Source organism: Protopterus annectens, chromosome 12.part0 (assembly GCF_019279795.1).
Source record: "Protopterus annectens isolate FY-2018-M chromosome 12.part0, PAN1.0, whole genome shotgun sequence".
Taxonomy (NCBI): domain Eukaryota; kingdom Metazoa; phylum Chordata; order Ceratodontiformes; family Protopteridae; genus Protopterus; species Protopterus annectens.
In genome coordinates, this window is record NC_056746.1 from 715,629,985 (window position 1) to 715,648,756 (window position 18,772).

Genomic DNA, 18,772 nt, shown 5'->3' on the forward strand with positions numbered 1-18,772 from the left:
TCCTTGTGCCAAATGGCACAAAATTTTCCACTGACGATGGACAAGCACCTATATTCCTATAGCAAAGATGTTGCTTTAAACATTTCATATTTTTATAAGTAAACAATGGTTTGTCTCCCACTAAGTTTCTTGTTTTCTCATCAACCAATAAAATATTCCAGCTAGCCACTATTGCTTGTTTAATCTTATCTGTGTTGCCACCGGATGGTAGCAACACTGATAAAGATCTATTAGAGCCAGCGGCTGGAACAGTTAATTATGTATCTTCGTAATGTTTATGTTTTTGTTTTAGTTGGTGCACTTTTTGCTAAGTGTCATATAGGATACTTTGGTATCTAATGTGTTCTTTAGGTTTTTATAGAAGTAGGCTGTTTCAACAGTACTACCAAATAGTAATTTTAAGATTGTAGCTAATTTGGTTAATTGAATCATTGCTTGATTGATGTTTGCTATATAACTGATGATGGCTGCTTGATTTTGTAATGTCTGAAGAAGCGGAGAGTATCTCTGCGAAAGCGCTTACGTTTTGTTCTTTGAAATAAAGAAGTTCTAACTCAGCATTGACATTTGGATTATTAGCTGGAAAAAGCCTTTATCTTGATTGAATTGCTGCTTCCTTTTGGTGGTTATTTTTGATATATATATATATATACCTGTATCTGCATATATGTGTCTGTGTACATGTATCCTAGGGATGGCCATGTCATGTCTGGTCCTGGCTATGGGATCTGCAACACTTGCTACTGTATTACAGTCATGCTTGGCTGGGGTGGTATATCTATTCGTACCAGACCTATATCCTGTGGGGCCTCTCAACCGCAGTAACGTTGCATGAGGACGTATATGTTTTGTTATTTCCCTATTATCTACAGATGTATGTCCGTATATACCTATGTATGTGTATATATATATATATATATATATATATATATATATATATATATATATATATATATATATATACACAGACATATATATATATATATATATATATATATATATATATATATATATATACATACATATATATATATATATATATATATATATATATATATATATATATATATGTATATACACATCTATATATATATATATATATATATATATATATATACAACCTGCCGCATATGTTTAGACATGTGAATGTGGACATATAGATCTATAGATGCAGGCATTTGCATGTTTATATGTTCATAAATATATATATATATATATATATATATATATATATATATATATATATATATACACATGCCGAAAAATCCCTGGTGTGGAACAAAGTCCCCAATGATATTCCGAATAGTCAAACCAGAAGAAAAGGAAGGTAGAATGCACTATTTAGCACATAGAATGCTTTAAAAAATCCAACTTCAGGTGATGTATAAAAACAATGGTTCTTTATTGGAGTGAGCGCTTTCGCGGTGTAACACACACACACCGCTTCTTCAGACAAAGAAAACCATACACCTCGAAAGCGCTCACTCCAATAAAGAACCGTTGTTTTTATACATCACCTGAAGTTGGATTTTTTAAAGCATTCTACGTGCTAAATAGTGTATTCTACCTTCCTTTTCTTCTGGTTTGACTATTCGTAATATATATATACATATATGTATATGTTGTACCTGTTTAGACATCAATATATTCACTCACACACATACATCTACATGTTGGAATATATTCTCTGTTGAATGACTGGGCTGGGTGATATGTTTGTGAATACATCAAGGCAATGTATATCTGCAATGGCTTAGTGGTAAGTCGCTATGGTGTGCAGGGTCCTAGGCTTGATACTAGTAGAGAATGCTTATTTTGTTGCTGGGCAGAACATGGGACGTTGGCGAAAGAGTGATTAAGGCATGTTTAAGAAGTTGTAAGCGGGTTTGCGTGAGTTTGAGTGACGGTAACCACTGCCAACCTCCGCTTATGTTTTGTTACAGTCAGCTTCAGATTTCTCAACCTGTGTAGGCATGGCTTACTCCTGCACAAACCTGTGCAAACCCGCTTACCACTGCTTAAGAGTGCTTACTGCCACTTACCCCTGTGCTAATTGCTTTAAAAGAAAAGAAAAATGGGTTGATAGGAAAGTGGTGAAAAATGGGGCAGAAAGAGGGAAAGATAGTAGAGAAAATAGCTAGGCATGTGCAGGAAGGGTATAGGAAAGGTCAATAGCTGCCCATTTCTTCTACAACAACAGCTTTGCATATACACTATATTTGCATGACATTTGGACCCTCAAACCCCTGGGAGAGGGGTGAGGACAACATATATTCATTTTGATGCCAATTATATCAGATTACATGTGCCCAGTGTACACGTGTTTGAAATGGACAGCTATGTATGGGGCGAGATTTTTTTGTGGGAACAGATTGTTCTTTTTTTTTCTGTTTTTCTGGTGAGAGTGGGATGTTGTGGAGGGGTAGTAGGTATATTTGGGAAGGTAGGTTGGGTAGGTTAACAGACAAGACACACAAGACTCATACAGGGCAGGTATATGACACATGTGGGGGCAAAACACCTCAGATGATGAGGGTTGTTTGGAAGACGCAAGCCCATGAACCTCCAACTGGAAACAGTAGGACTGAGGACACCACCCATGGACAGTCACCACTGCACCTTCACAGCCCCGAAGGTGGCTGTGCTGGGGGCTGTGTAGGAGGGGCAGGCTCACCCTCTAATAGCACCACTCAGCCCTCAAGCTGGCATAGCTGCTCTCGATACTCCAGATCAAGCTTCCTATGCACCACGGCCTGGACCTGTTGACGCATGACCGGTTCACCTCCCCGCCTGCTCCGAGGGGGGGCAAACCCCATCCCCTGCAGTGGCTCCACCCAAAGGTGGTGCAGTGCCCACGGAGGAGGAGGAGGTCCCAGGCTGGGCCCCAGATGTGCTGCTGCCCGGTGCCATGGCCAGTTGAAGTGGGACAGGTGGATCTGCTGGGACCGGCCTTCCCATACGAGCTGTGTTGTCACAGGTTTATGACAGATATGGGTTAGTAACAGTCAACAGCATTCAGGATTAGTTATAACAGCATGCATAGGTATTCCCATTAACCCAACACACTAGAATTAACACAGTCGCAGACTAAGCAGATCACATGCATATATGGAACAACAGTGGCCATTACAGGAGCATGCAGGTTTCATTGATGGCAACAGGCCACCAATATGGGTGTATTTTCACATGGCACATGCATTGAAACAAATGTGAATATTTATAAACCATTAGGACATATGTCCCAACAAAAGGTTGGAGTGTACACATACCAGTTGAGGAGTATCATTGGGTTATTATGCACGTATGGTAGGGTTGAGAGAGAGAGTTCAATTAACAACTAATATATCCTTGTAGTTTTCATAACATTCTTAGTCACTGCAGTGGTCTTTTCCTTAAATGTATCATTACACTACACAATGGCCATATATTGTGCACTGGTATGTTTATATATAATTATATAAGTGTCCTGTGTCTTACATACAGGCGTGACAGGCTGCAGGTGTTAATGCAACATATGTTGAGAATTGCTGTCATACACTTTGGGTGAGGTGCTAGAATGACAGGTTTGTTTCCATATACTGTTTCTGACTATGTACTCATTTGAATATCAGTCATATATAATTGACAGCTGCGCACAATTCTTGGAACATCACACTGGCTTTTCAGGGGAACAGGGTACCAAGCTGGTGATAAGGGCCATTTATCTGGACATGCTGGACAGATTGGAACAGTTGTGGGGTATGAATATTCATACAACTTTCAATATGAACATTCTAGCAAATTCTGTACGGTTGTTGGGTGTAATTATGCATAAAGCTTTCTATCTGAACATTGTATCAAACTCTGTACAGTTGTGGGGTATGATTATGCAAACAACATAGTAGAACTCCCAGGATTCAAACCCCTGCTGTGTATGACAAAATATTATATCTAACATCACAGTACATTGTGCTATCAGGGAACTGATGTACAGCTTTCAACTGTTTTCTATCTAAGTCTCCCTAACTTGTACAATATAACTGACCTCTTGGCACTTCCAACATTGTTATGCCGGACTTCATGCCCATTTTATCTGCATACCACGGTGCGGTTGACACAGCTTAGGATACAACTGTACTATTTATAGTATGGAACCGATCACCAACATATGAGAAAAGAGTAAACAGAAGCACTCCAGGTGTTATACCTTTATTCACAGACTATTACACATTTATTTCCACTGGTGCAACACTTTCTAAGGCTATTATATTTATTTGTTATGACAGTACATGCAGACAGATTACTAACCTGCCTCACAACACAGCCTTTGCAGCCTAGCAGCATGTGCTTGCTGGTTCATAACCCACTCATCTGCAGCTGTCAGAGAAATGCAGTGATATTTAGCCATACCTATCCATAGTATACACAAGCTAGGCAATTATTTACTACTTAGTAGAACGAGTACTTACTCAGTCCTGGAGCATCGGGCATCTGCCGAGACTCCTGGATCCACTGTTCTAGTACAGCCCCCCCTCCGCTTCAGGTCAGCATGGTGGTGCCTGACCTGCCCACCAGTCCAGGGGATACCTGTGGCACTGGTGAGTTCACGGGCGAGACTGTCCCAGGCCTCCATTTCATACTGTGAGCCCTGGTACTGGCCCTGCAGTAGTCTCTGATCATGGTGTTTTACCAAGAGCCATACCATGATTTTTGACTCCTGGATGCCCCAGCGCTGCGCTCTAAATCTAGTGCCTTCACCCACACCAGCCATTCTGCCTGTGGTAGGAAGCTACAACCAGTTATGAGAAGTATTCCCGCCTGTGGGGTATAAATACGGTAATTTTCCCTGTACTTTCTCATGATTGGCTGGTTTTGAAAAGCCAAAGCTATGGGCACACCTGCTTAGATAAGGTTGGCACTGCTTAAAGAGGTATACAGCTAGGCAGATTGAATTGGCTCTGCTACACATTGCTTACACTTACTAACTTGTGCTGTGCTGTGGTTAGCATTGCTTAATAGTTAATTAGCACTATATTCGCCATTTGGCAATGATTTGTTCTTCATTACAGGTTATATATGTGTCTAGTATCAGTAATTCATGTGTACATGCACTGTATGGGGACCTGGGGAATTCTACACTTTATTACAATCACACATCAGATCTATGCTTACTGCAGTACTCCAGTTCACATATTTATGTTCTGTGGCAGGTTATCCAGCATCACACTGTACATAGATTCAGTTCACATGTTTGGTTTGACTTTTCTGTGGTGAGGATTAGTTTGCTGATACCTCATTCATATCTATTTCTATGATGGCCTGGTGGTTAACTACTGTGATTATAGTATGTAGGTTCCTGAGTTTGAGCCTTGCAGAGACAGTTTATTTTGTTGCTGGACAGAACATGGGCCATTGGATCCAGAATGATTAAGGCACTTTAAAGCAGTTGTAAGTGGGTTTTGGATGGGTTTGCACGACGGTAAGCACTGCTAACCCCCGGTTACAGTTTCTTACACTCAGTTAGTTTCTACTTTGCTTAATCTGTGTGGGCAATGCTTACTCCTGTGCAAATGCACTTAAGCAGGCTTACTACTGCTTATTTTTCCTTAGTCCTGCTTACTAGTACCTTATTCATTATGACACTGACACTTCACATGTGCATTTAATGCAGTAGTCCAGTTGACATTTAAATGTTATTATGTAGGTTATATGGCAAAAAGATGTCAGAATATGTTCATTTACATATTTCACATGGAAAATGATATGTGCTGCAGTGGGACTTGTACCGGGAATGCCTGTTCATTAGGCGGGTGCTCAAACCACTACACTATTACTGTGCTGCTTCATTTGCATATATATCCCTATACCCATGGATCCTAGTTCCCCAAACACCGAACCAACACTTCACTGATGAATCAGTCATCCATTCTCCAGTTGGAAACACAGTGTATCTACACCACTACACATTGGCCACTCACTACTCCTCTGGACCCATTCCATCCAAGTATTCTCAGACATCCCAACCTTTTAGTCCACAAACATTGGTGAAATGAGTGACCAATAGGACACTATTCCCAATTGTTGGGTTGCCCCACCTGGGACACACATGTCTTTATTTCAAGATTAGACTCTATACTTCATTACTTTGTTACTCCAGTTAACAAGACACAAAAATAAATTAATAACTAAGACTATATGATAACGCACACGTTACACATGAAAACCAATGATGTACGAGTTCGGCAACATTATATTACAAATAGGACCAGTTTAGTGATTGGCATTGATGTAGCTGGCAAATCACAGGACTGATTCAAATATTTTATAATGGGAAAGTCCTCACATTTCATTTTTTTGAGAACAGCACTAACTTCGAAACATAATACACAACTCTGAATTATTGCAGATTCGTTCCTTTCCTCTATCTTTTCATAAATCTAATACTATAGTATTGCAATATATAAGGGAAACAGAACAACAACTTATTTTGCCTTTGAATGCTATATCCCAGCAAAATCGTGCAAATATCTCAAAGAAAAAAAAAAAATATATATATATATGGATGACAAGCATTTCATGACAGTCTAAGTAAGGCCTGCACTGTTACAAAGGCCATGCATTTTGCATGTAATTGAGTCAGGATATATAAGCCACAGTGCAGAGAAGGGGGTCACCATCTTTTCTGTAATGACTATAAATAAATGTTTATTTAACATCTGTTTACCGAGTATGCAGACTGTTCCAATGAGTCAGGACTCCATTCAGTCATGACTTGAGCCTTAGAGGCCAAACAACACAACTAAACATACACGAGTATCATACCTCTCAACCTCTTAATGTAAGAAGTCTAACCAAAGCCAAATATAATTGGGGTGGGGGGGGCAAAGATTTGGACATACTGGGATCAATTCAATAGGTCTGCTTGACAGAGGCTCAGTAAATTGATCAATGGGGTGGCGTAAGCCAACACACCTTGGCTAGGCTTATAAATGAACTTCGATAGATAGCCTGGTACCTACCTATGAACCTATTACATTTATGGTTATGCACAACCTATATTTCTGTCTACTGTGGAGATTTGTAGGAGCACTTTCATGTTATTTATGTCTGCAAAAGGAATGAATGTGGTACAGGGAATGTACTATTACATATAGATGTATGTATGTGTGTATGCATATATATACATATAACGAACTCGCTGACCTCCATAAGGCGGTCCAATTAGAACCGGGCGATCCAACCCTGATACGCTTGGATCCATATTTCATTCCCATGGTTCCTCCACCCCACCTGAGTTCTACATACACACAAACCATCCATTCTCCAGTTGCTATCCCAGCCATAACACACCTCCACACATTGCCCTCTCTCCAGCGTTAGGGACCCTACACCTATGTTGTCTCAACCCATGTATCATCAGGCTCTCCCAACCTTTTAGTCCTTGAACATGCCTGCCCTGGCTTGTGTAATGGTCGGAAGTCCAAACAACCCCCAATTTTTGGGTAGTCCCATTAGGGACTAGCCTGTAATTGTTTGTAAGGTAGACTTAGCAGGTCGACAATGATACTCCCACTGGTAGTATTCTGCCTGTGGTTTGTGAAGCAGTAATTTGCTCACCCCTGCCCAACTTGATATGACATAAGATGACAGCACAAAATAATACAGGTGTTGCTGTTGTTTTCCTACTCATTCTTTTTGTATGCTTTATTGTCACGATATTCATTCTTCATATATATATATATATATATATATATATATATATGGTTCTACCTGACATAGCCGAAACCACACAACACCGACAACCACATCACCGACACCACATATTCGACAGTCCATAAACACGAAACCACACATAACCGACAACGAAATAACCGACGGTACACAAACACGAAACCCCATACACTACACACACCACAATAACAATTATTAAAAACAAAACACATCCCCATTCCACAAACCACACACACAACACAAGCACAGCAAAATCCTTACAAGCCCACACTAAACCTTACCCTAACCCTAAGGTCCGTCACTATCGCACACTTACCTACCGCTCCCTAACCCTAACTCACTTAACCCGCCTATCGCTCCTAACCCTAACTCACTTAACCCACCCCTATCGGCTCCCTAACCCTAACTCACTTAACCCACCCTATCGCTCTAACCCTAACTCACTTAACCCACCCTATCGCTCCCTAACCCTAACTCACTTAACCCACCCCTATCCCCACAGACCGTCAATCTCCACACTTACCTGCCTCGCACCCTAACGTCCGTCACTACCGCATACTCACACAGCCTTTCCCCATGTCGGCATCCTCGGCGTTGGTGTTGTCATCCGTCGTGTCGGTCTTCTGCATTGTCGATGTTCTGCAACTCGCGATTCGCGTCGGTCTTCTTCGTTTTCGATCTTCTGGAGCTCCGAATTCCGCTGTCGGTCTTCTGCGCTGTCGACGAAGTCAGGTAGAACCATATATATACATTATATCTGTACATACACACGCACATACATCTACATAATTATATACATTTCCTATGCTGTTGCATGACTGTGCTGGATGATATGTTTGTGATAACATCAAATTTATGTATATCTGCCATGGCTTAGTAGCAAAGCACATTGGCTGGTGTGTGTAGGGTCCTGGGTTCGAGCTTTGCAGAGGCCATTTATTTTGTTGCTGGCCAGAACATGGGCCAGTGGATACAGAGTGATTAAAGCACTTTAAAGCAGTTGTGAGTGGGTGTGTGTGGGTTTGCACAACGGTAAGCAGTGCTAATGTACGATTACAGTTTCTTAATTCAGTTAGCTTCTACTATGCTAAATGTCTGTAGGCACTGCTTACACCCGTGCAAATGCACTGAAACATGCTTACTAGTACTTCTATATGTTTACTACTGCTTATTTGTGCTTAAACCTGCTTACTAGTGCCTTATTCATTATGACACTAACGCTTTAATTAAATTGAATTAATTAAACATTTAATGCAGTACTCCAGTTCACATATACATGTTATTATCTAGGTTATACAGCATAAAGATGTGAAAATATGTTCATATACACATTCCACATGGAAAATGATATGTGCTGCATAGGGACTCAAACCGGTAATGTCTGTTTGTTAGGCGGATGCTCTAACCATTACACTACTGCTGTGCTGCTTCATTTGCATATATATTCCTTGTTATCCTCCTCAGCCTTTTCTGCTGCTTTAACCGTAGCTAAGCGATGGGCACACCTGAACACCTACGGTTAGCTGTACTTGGGGTTTTAAAACAAAAACATACAAAGGTTTCTTGGTTTTATTTTGGTGTACTATTGCTGTTGAACACATGGGGACTGTTGGTGGGGATATGCAGACACCTATGACCAGTCTCGCTCATTTATTTACACTATCTTCTGTTCTACTTTGCAGGGCCATGTTTATTCTGACAGCTCTGCTCTCAGACATGCCCCCTGCACTCGTCCACGCTGAGTGTAGGATTTGGAGCTCAAGCAGTGCGCCTTCATTAATATGCATGGTGCTCTGCTGTCCTCCTCTTAAACTGCCACTTACATGCAGGAATAGTTTAGTCCTGCATGGCAGATTAGTAGATCCGGGGGACAGAGTTTCACAGTTGCCATGTCTGGGAATAGAACTCTTACCTAACTAATTTATCACACTACAGCATTACACAATTATAGGATGTGCCACAGATGGGTTACTTCTACACTAAAGGTGTATTTCAAGTGAATAACATCAGCAGGCTTGCCAAAGATGAGCATTGGAGGTTGTTGTGACTGTGAATGGCCTCAAAAGCATTGATCCCTACACAGTCAAACACACACACAAACATACACACTTGCCATGTCTGGGAATAAAACTCGTACTTAACTAGTTTATCACTCTACAGCAATACGCAGTTATAGGACACACCACAGAGATTACTGGACTACTCCTTCCCCAAACGTATATTTCATAGTGAATGACATCAGCAGGCTTGCCAAAGATGGGCACTGGAGTTTGTAGTGACTGTGAATGAACTCAAACGTATTGCTCCCTACACAGACAAATACACAAACTTGCTATGTCTGGGAATAGAACGTCTCCCTAACTAGCTTATTACTCTACAGCACCTGCTCAGTTATAGGACATGCCACGGAGAGTACTGGGAATTTCTCCCCAAAGGTGAATTTCAAAGTGAATGACATCAGCAGGCTTGCCAAAGATGGGCACTGGAGGTTGTAGTGACAGTGAATGGCCTCAAAAACATTGCTCCCTACACAAGTACACACACAAACATCCACACTTGCCATGTGTGGGAATAGAACTCCTGTCTAACTAATTTATCATACTACAGTATTACACAGTTATAAGTTGTGCCACAGAGATTACTGAGCTACACTTTCCCCAAAGGTGTAATTCAAAGTGAATGACATCAGCAGGCTTGCCAAAGATGGACACTGGAGGTTGTAGTGACTGTGCATGTCCTCAAAAGAATTGTACCCTACACAGACTAACAAACACACACCCACACTTGCCATGTCTGGGAATAGAACTCCTACATAACTAGCATATCACCCTACAGCATTATGCAGGTATAGGACATGCCGCATTGATTACTGGGCTATTCCTTTCCAAAAGGTGTATTTCAAAGTGAATGACTTCAGCAGGCATGCCAAAGTAGGGCATTTGATATTGTAGTGAGTATGACTGGCCTAAATAGCATTGATTCCTACACAGACAAATGCACACACAGTTGCCACATTTGGGATTAGAACTCCTACCTAACTAGTACATCACACTACAGCATTATGCAGTTATAGGATGCACCATGGAGATTACTGGGATATTCTGTCCCCAAAGGTGTATTTCAAGGTGAAGACATCAGCAGACATGCCATAGTAGAGCAATGGGGATTGCAGTGTGTGTGCATGGGCCATAACCCATTCAACTAGAGGCTGACACACCACACTCAGGCACACACAGGTTTATATAACACAGGTATGTGTATACAACTGCTAGATGACTACTGACTTGTACAGTCATGTTGCACAGTTAGCACTAGCACCATAGACACTATAGTGCTGAGGGATTCCAGATGTAAATGTGTACGGTGATTGACATTTGCACATCATGTGGTTTTAGCCAATTGGATGTGTGCTGGGTGGGACAGGCCTCATGATGGAAGGCTCTTTGTAACTGTCTATCTCTTCCACACATCTATGTATGTGTACATTTAGCCTATTACAGTGTGTTGTCCTTGGATATATGTGTGTATTCCTATACAATGTGTGTGCAAAGCATGACTGGTGCATACTGAGGAGTGTATGCACTAACATCTGTGACTCTCAAATATGTAAGGTCCACTGTTGTTGCCAGGCATGAGCTTCATTTCTTTAAGTGTGTGAGCATGCCCAGTATGACCTTTCAGTATTTTGTTGTCTGACACGGCCTTCATTTCTCTAAGTATGGGAGCATGCCCAGTATGACCTTCTGTATTGAATGTGTGAATCCATTCCAGGTAGATTGTACTCCAGTGCAGACTTTTGTGTTCTACACCTACAGCTAGCAAACTGTTTCTGCAGGATATCTGTAGATCGGGTGACAATATGGGGTCAAAATGTGCAAAGGATAGTGGGTTACTGTAGGTAATTGTGTGTGTGCTGCTTCTGCTACATGGTCCTGGTGTTAGTATAGATATTCAGACATATGTACTGTTATACACTGTGATGATTTATGTCATCAAGTACTGTCAGGTAAACATATTTGCTTGCTGTGATGTTCTGTGGAACACAGGGTGAATGCAGCTGATGCCAGCATTGTGGTCAGCAGCCTACATATTCTTGCACACTCATGCCATTCTAGAGGGGAAGCTGCAGATACCTGCTGCTGGATCTGTGTAAATGGTACAGCACCTTGGTACAGTGGTGGCAGAGGACCCCATGCTTGTACATCCATCAACATGACAGTATGGCCATATTCTGCTGTGGCCATACCTCACAGCTGTACAGATTTACACAGGTTACTCCAAGGAAGGGGTCATAATTCTGGACATTACCCCTACACATTGTGGTTTATGAGCAGGTTTGTAGCCACCCATTATTGTGTTTGCAGCCAGGGATAGTATGTGCACATGGCTGAGTTTCTCACCCCCCCTCTATTATTCTATCCTCTTCCATATATTATGCAAACATTATCTGATATGTTCTCTATAGTTATCACCTTATCACAACAGTAATTTGGTGTTGGACCACACTTCATACGGTAGGACATGGTGGACATGTTACTGTGAGTTTTCCACACGGCTTTGCATTTGGGTTCTGTGGACTGTGTTATGTTGTTATTTGGGAGTCCATGACATAGCATATATTGGCAGTACGGGTGAGACAGCCATTTGGCAGAGGACTGTAGGCCATTTGGTAGTGATGCAGGCCAGCTGTAGCAGGCCATTGCATTGTGTCACTCCTACAGTCCCAGACTGTGATACACTATATTCCCCTGGGGTTACAGGGTAGGTGTGCAAGGTGTTCATGCCAATAATTTCTGTCAGTATTAATCCAGTGGTGTGAATGCTGGCAGGGTACTGCTTAAAGCTAGGGACACACCTGCATGGGACACCTGCTTTGCATGCTGCATTCTTTTGCTATTGCCTTACAAAGGTAGGGGTCATAGTGTACTCATTCCTAACATCAGGGATAAGACTGGAGTGGTACCTGTGGGTGGTGGGGTGAGCTCGGTGCATGTGTGCTATGGACACTACTTGCATCTGACTCACAGATATGCATGGGGTATTCTACTTATGCTGGCTTGTGCAGGGACATCAGCTGTTTCTCAATACATCATTCCTATGACCTTTGTGGTCTGCCAGTCTTTGCTCAGATTACATTGGTATTCTCTACTACAAGCCCAGATAATGTGCTGCAAACCTGTATGTACAATACCAAGGGTGGATCCATTTGACAGTTACATATTATACTCTGTCTGTCTGGGGTACTTCCCCCTGTGTACTGCTTGTATATCTGGGCCAACATTCATGCCATGTCCATCTTTCAGATGGTGACACATATTACTTCCAAACATTTACTATGGCTTACTGCCAGAATGTGTTATACTGGGAAGCGTTGTGTTTGGCACTGCCGTTGTGAGAACTTGGCTCTGTCCTCAGCAGTACTGGGCAATGGCCACCAGGACAAACCTCACCATGCATACATTCTGACCACTCTCACACAATATACCTGACTGTTGCTACATGTCTACATAGGAATGTGGGGCACACCTGACTGTTACTACATTTCTACATAGGATTGAGGGGCACACCTGACCGTTACTACATTTCTAAATAGGATTGGGGGGACACACCTGACTTTTACTACATTTCTACATAGGATTGGGGGGGCCACACCTGACACTTGCACACATTTGCTATGACTGTACTGATATGTCAGGTACTCCATTTCATTCTGTATTCTAACCTATCGTGCTGACTAGAGGCATATCTGTGTACTACAGGTCTTAGGTTTGATTGACGTACATTTCAGTTTCTGAGTTCTTACCCTTCAGAACTAACATACCACTGCCTGACCTGTAGTAGTCTGTGTAGGCTTGGGGGGATGTTACCCATAGCCATCAATCAGAGGCCTTAGCACAGCCTTTGTTCGTGTTTGTCTACACCTGTTCTGCTGGCTGAGACTGTTGTTGGGTATGTGAGCCTCCCTGACTGGCATGTGCGGGTCATATGGACACACATGTGGCCCAGCACATTTCCTGCAGTGAGTTTTGTCACCTTGTCTTGTACTGACTACTATGGTGACACCAGTATTTGTTACAGACCTCATGATGCCACTGTAGGTGTCTACTATCTGCTGGCATCCCAATCAGCTACCCGATTCCCTTGCATGCTCACATCCATACCATAGATACAAGTAACAACACATATCATTCCATTCAGCAATTTGTAGGAAGAGTGACTTATCTTGTGGTTGTGCCAGTATTGAGGATGGTGCTGGAGGGCTGACTATATCGGATGCACATAGTATACTCCCTATACATGGTTAAGCACAAGTAGTGTCATGTTTGGCATCCCCTTTATTGTATGTGCGAGTCAGAGAGAGGTGTCTTTCCCTGGGTCCCTACTGTGTCTGTGTATGTGCTATGCGTTGCCTCTTTGCCAAGGCCAGGGCATACTGGGCACACCTCCTTCTGCCTACTGGGGCAGGCTCAAGTTGTTCCTCCTCAGAGTCACTCTGTGCCTGTGAAGGTCTCGGTAATGGTGGGAGGCTGTATGGCCCTGCCCCATGCTGTTCCTGCTGCAGCTGTTTCCGCAGAATCATATTGTGTAGCATGGCACATATGATGACAATTTGGGTACATGTAGCTGGTGAGTACTGCAAGGCTCCACCGGATGTGTCCAGGCACCAGAACTGTGACTTCAGCATCTCAAACACACACTCTATTATGATTCTAGTCTGTGCGTGTGCCTCATTATGAAGTTCTTGTTCGAGTGTGTGCGCATTTCTGATGGGTGTCATTAGCCATGGCTCCAGTGCATAACCAGCATCCCCCACTAGGTGACCATAAGGAATGTCCCTACTGGCAAATCTCTGCTACAGCTGCATCAGATGCCAGATGTGGGAGTTGTGATAGCTTCCAAGGCAGCCAGCACATGCATTCATTATAGTGCCCTTGGCATCACACACGACCTGGCAGTTGATGGAGGGGAAGCCCTTGTGGTTGAAGTAGACCCTATCCTGCTCACTGAGTGGTGCTTTGATGCATATGTGCATGCAGTCTATAGCACCCACTACCTCAGGGTATTCTGCTATGTGGTGGGAGAGATGCATATTGCTGGCCAACACCTCATGGGTATTGGGGAAATATATGTGCTCACCAGCATGTGCTGACATGGCATCCAGGAACTGGTGGAGTACCCTGGATGCTGATGCCTGTGAGATCCCTATCGTATCCCCAGTTGGCCTTTGGAAGGTACATGTGGCTAGTACTCTTAGGCCTGCACATACCTTGGTATCCAATGAGATGGGTTCCTCTCTGTTAGTTATGTGTGCCAGGTGTGGCTAGCACAGCTCAACAATTTGCTGTAGGAGGTCCCTGTCCACCCTATAGCGCACCACTATCTCCAGCTAATGTAGCCCCTGGTAGGTTACCCTGAGTCTGCACACTCTTCTCTGTCTCCTCACTCTGGGTTGGTCGACAGCATTCTCATCCTCACCACCCTCAGCCTCTTCCACATGTTGATGTATGATAGCTGCTGCAGCCCCTATCATTTTGCTGCTTTTGTTTGTTAAAACTTCCCTGCTTGTGTACACCGGTGGTGTAGAGTATGTGGGAAAAAACAGAGGGTAAGGTTTTTGTATAGTTTATAGTGGTGTGCTCAGCTGGGCTGGTCTGCTTCCTGTGTAATTGGCTGATTCTGATGCATTTCACCTGCCAGCTATGCTAGTTCTCCTTAATTACCTTCCTACTGCTATTTTCCCTTCCCATTGCCTTCCTGTTTAAGCCCAGGCATGCGCTGCGCAAACACAGTGCTCAGATGTGCACAGAGCTGCTATTCCCTGGTTTACTTGTAAATGTAAAGAGTGCTAGGTAGCCTCAGACACACCCCCTTGCTTGGCTCTGCTAAGCTAAGGCCAAACCCAAGCCACAGGGCTCCAATAAGCTTACAGTATGCCTGACACCCCCCTATGATGTCAGCTAAATCTTAGGCTTGCACCATGCTATTCCTGCACTTACATGGTTGGGTGCTGGCTAGTATTGAGGGGAAATCTGGGATTCAGTATCATTCCCCTTATTTGCATGGGATTGCCTGCTAATGCATAGTTACAGGTCCCACACTGAGCCTTCCCCCTTCACAACTACAGGCTATTGAGAGGCTATCTCTGCCTTGCATATCAAGCTTCAGCAGACCCTGTTCTCTCAGACCTATTACACATTTTCATGTCCAATGGTATCATAAATGCCCATTCAAGGATTAAGTAGTGTGACTGAACAGAAATTAGCCTGACAAGGTATTATAACTCTGGAAGAGGCCAGGTTGGGTGGGTGAGAGGGGAGTTTAGCAGTCCCACTAGTGATACCCAGTGCAAATTAATCAGGTCCAGGGTGGCTTGTGGTGCTGGCTGCCCACAATTGAAATATAAAACAAATAATGCAAATTATTTTTGCTATTTTCACTTTGTTTCTTTTTTTTCTTTTTAAATTAGCTTAGTTTCAGTTCGCATTCCCATTAACTTCCAGAGCCTGGATCTCTTTGCATGCTTCTCAGCAAGTGAGGAGTACTGAGAATGTCTGACTATAAGGAAAATAAAAAGGAAACCACTTTCTCTGTTTGTGGGACTTTTTAATAGCGCGGTGGCACTACCTCACCTTATATGCTGAATAGCAGGTGTCCTGCCTTCTTAAAAGGCAGAAACATCAATCAAAAAGTATCTCTATGGACTGCTGTATGAAACAGCAGGAAGCAATTTCTATTGCTTCTGTCTAACTAAAAGGATAAGAAGTAATGGATGTCCGGAGAGGTATGAGTGTGAGAGCAATTTTTTTTTTTTAAGTTTGTATTTTTTTGTTTTACTAGCATTATGTTGGTGATTTATTCAATATGTAGAAAGGTATTTTAATTTTATTTGCTTAAGTGTGAAAGTGAGTGTATCTTAATGTGTGTGTGTGTGTGTGTGTGTGTGTGTGTGTGTGTGTGTATGTGCACTCATGCACATACATGTAAACGTGTGCATGCATGTATAAGTAAGAGGTATAGATGTTGTCAGCTGTCGCAGATCTCATAGAGCATCTCTGATTTTGCCTCTTATTATAAAGTTAATGTTTTCTGTTTGGCAAATAAGTGTGAACTGCAGTCATTAAATAATGTCAAGCATTTGAGTTTTGGATTTAATAACATTCAGAAGAATCATGCTAATGCAAAGTCTATTATTTTAGCAACCGTCTAAGTATGTGACAACAATATTTAACTCAGATGTATTCTTTTGTCCTCCAGTATTTTTAGGTTCCTCTTTGATTCTTAAGCTAATAGGTTGAGTCATAGATATGGGGGTGGTTACAGTGGGTTGTACACTGTTTTCAGACATCACTTAGATCATATAAAACATGTATGTGTGATAATAACTTATAATATGTATGAGTGTCATATGATCCATGCTACATTCTTTCAATAATCACATCAAAATGTCTTAAGTTCAGGCTGTAAAAGAAACACAACCAAAGGCTCAGTGAAATAAGAAGATTAAGTATTAGGAAAATCAGACCACTCAGTCACCATGAGCCAAAATGCTGCAAATCTACAACTTTGAGCCACAGCAGCCATAGAAATGTTTTAGTGATAGGTGACCCTAATGTCAGGTACACTAACTCATTACCTACAAGCCTGGACAAGGAGGAGGTTGCAGTGAGTTGTGTTTCATTTGCCAGGATATCTGACTATAACTATTAGGTTCATAGGTGTGTACTAGGCTAATGGCCTGGAGCCTTTACAAGCCTAGCCCATAGAAGTTCCATGGCATCATGCTGCCTGACGTTTTTCCCAGTGCCTCTATCAAGTAGACCCACTGGAGTGATCCCTGGGGTGAACTTTCTACTTCCCATTCACTCATCAAGATTTCTCTTGAAGAGGGCCAGTGAGGTGTTCTGCTTGACATGTATGGGAAGTCTATTCCAGAGCATGGGCAGTCTATGGGTTATGAACCTGTCCCTCCAGTATGTTCCGTTGATTGTGGTAATGAGGTTGAGGTCTCTGGAGTGTGTGGTGCAGAGGGTTTGGGATTTCTCTAGATGCAGCGTTTCTAACAGAGCTGGGTCAGACATGGCTTTGTAAGTCAAGCAGAGAGATTACTTCTTAGTAGACGATATGAGACAGAGAATACCTGGAGTTTTTTTAAGTCTGTCTGTGTAGGACATGTTTAAGGCCTAGAATCCTCTTTGTGTGGTACTTTTGTGGCCTCTCCAGCTGCTGCAGGTGTCTAGTGAGGTACATACCAAATGGAGCATTATACTCTATGATTGGTCTAATGAGGGAAGAGTAGAGAGAGATGATGACCTCTTTCTTCCGGGATGCAAAACCCTTGGTAATGAGATGTGCCACATAGAAGGACTTTCTGACCACAGTGGCAATGCGGTTGTCGAAGGAGAGGTTCCTGTCAACCTGTGTCCCCAGATCTCTAATAACACCTTCAGTGTTCAGTGGGTTCCCATTAATGCAGTAATTAGTGGGAACTGAGTTTTTCCCAAAGGGGATGATGACGCATTTGTTGGCATTAAGCTTAAGGCCATGATTTCAACACCAGTCATTGGTCTCAGTGAGATCATTCTGTAGGATGTCTACATCACTTGGGGAGTTAATAGTGGCTCCCAGCTTGCATTCGTCTGCGAACTTGGTCAGCCAGAATCCCTCCGTGTTGGCCTGGACTTTTGAGAAGTAGATCCCAAACAGGAGAGGACCCAGGACCCACCTAGTGATATAGGGTTGATGCCTAGTTTGGTGAGTTTATCAATAATTCCTGAGTAGGAAATGGTGTCAAATGTCTTGGCCAGCTCGTGGTAGGCTGTATGAACTGCCTTGCCCTCATCCACAGCTCTGGTGACTGACTCAAAGAAGTCAACCAGATTGAGTAGGTATGATCTACTTTTCACAAAACCAAACTGAATTGGGATCTAGCATTTGGAGATTCCCTATATCCTTGTTAATTTGGTCCATGTTGATGTGCTTCATAGCCTTACATATCAGACTCATCAGGCTAATGGGGTCTGTTGATAATAGGCTAATGGCGATTGAAAATTTGACTATGATA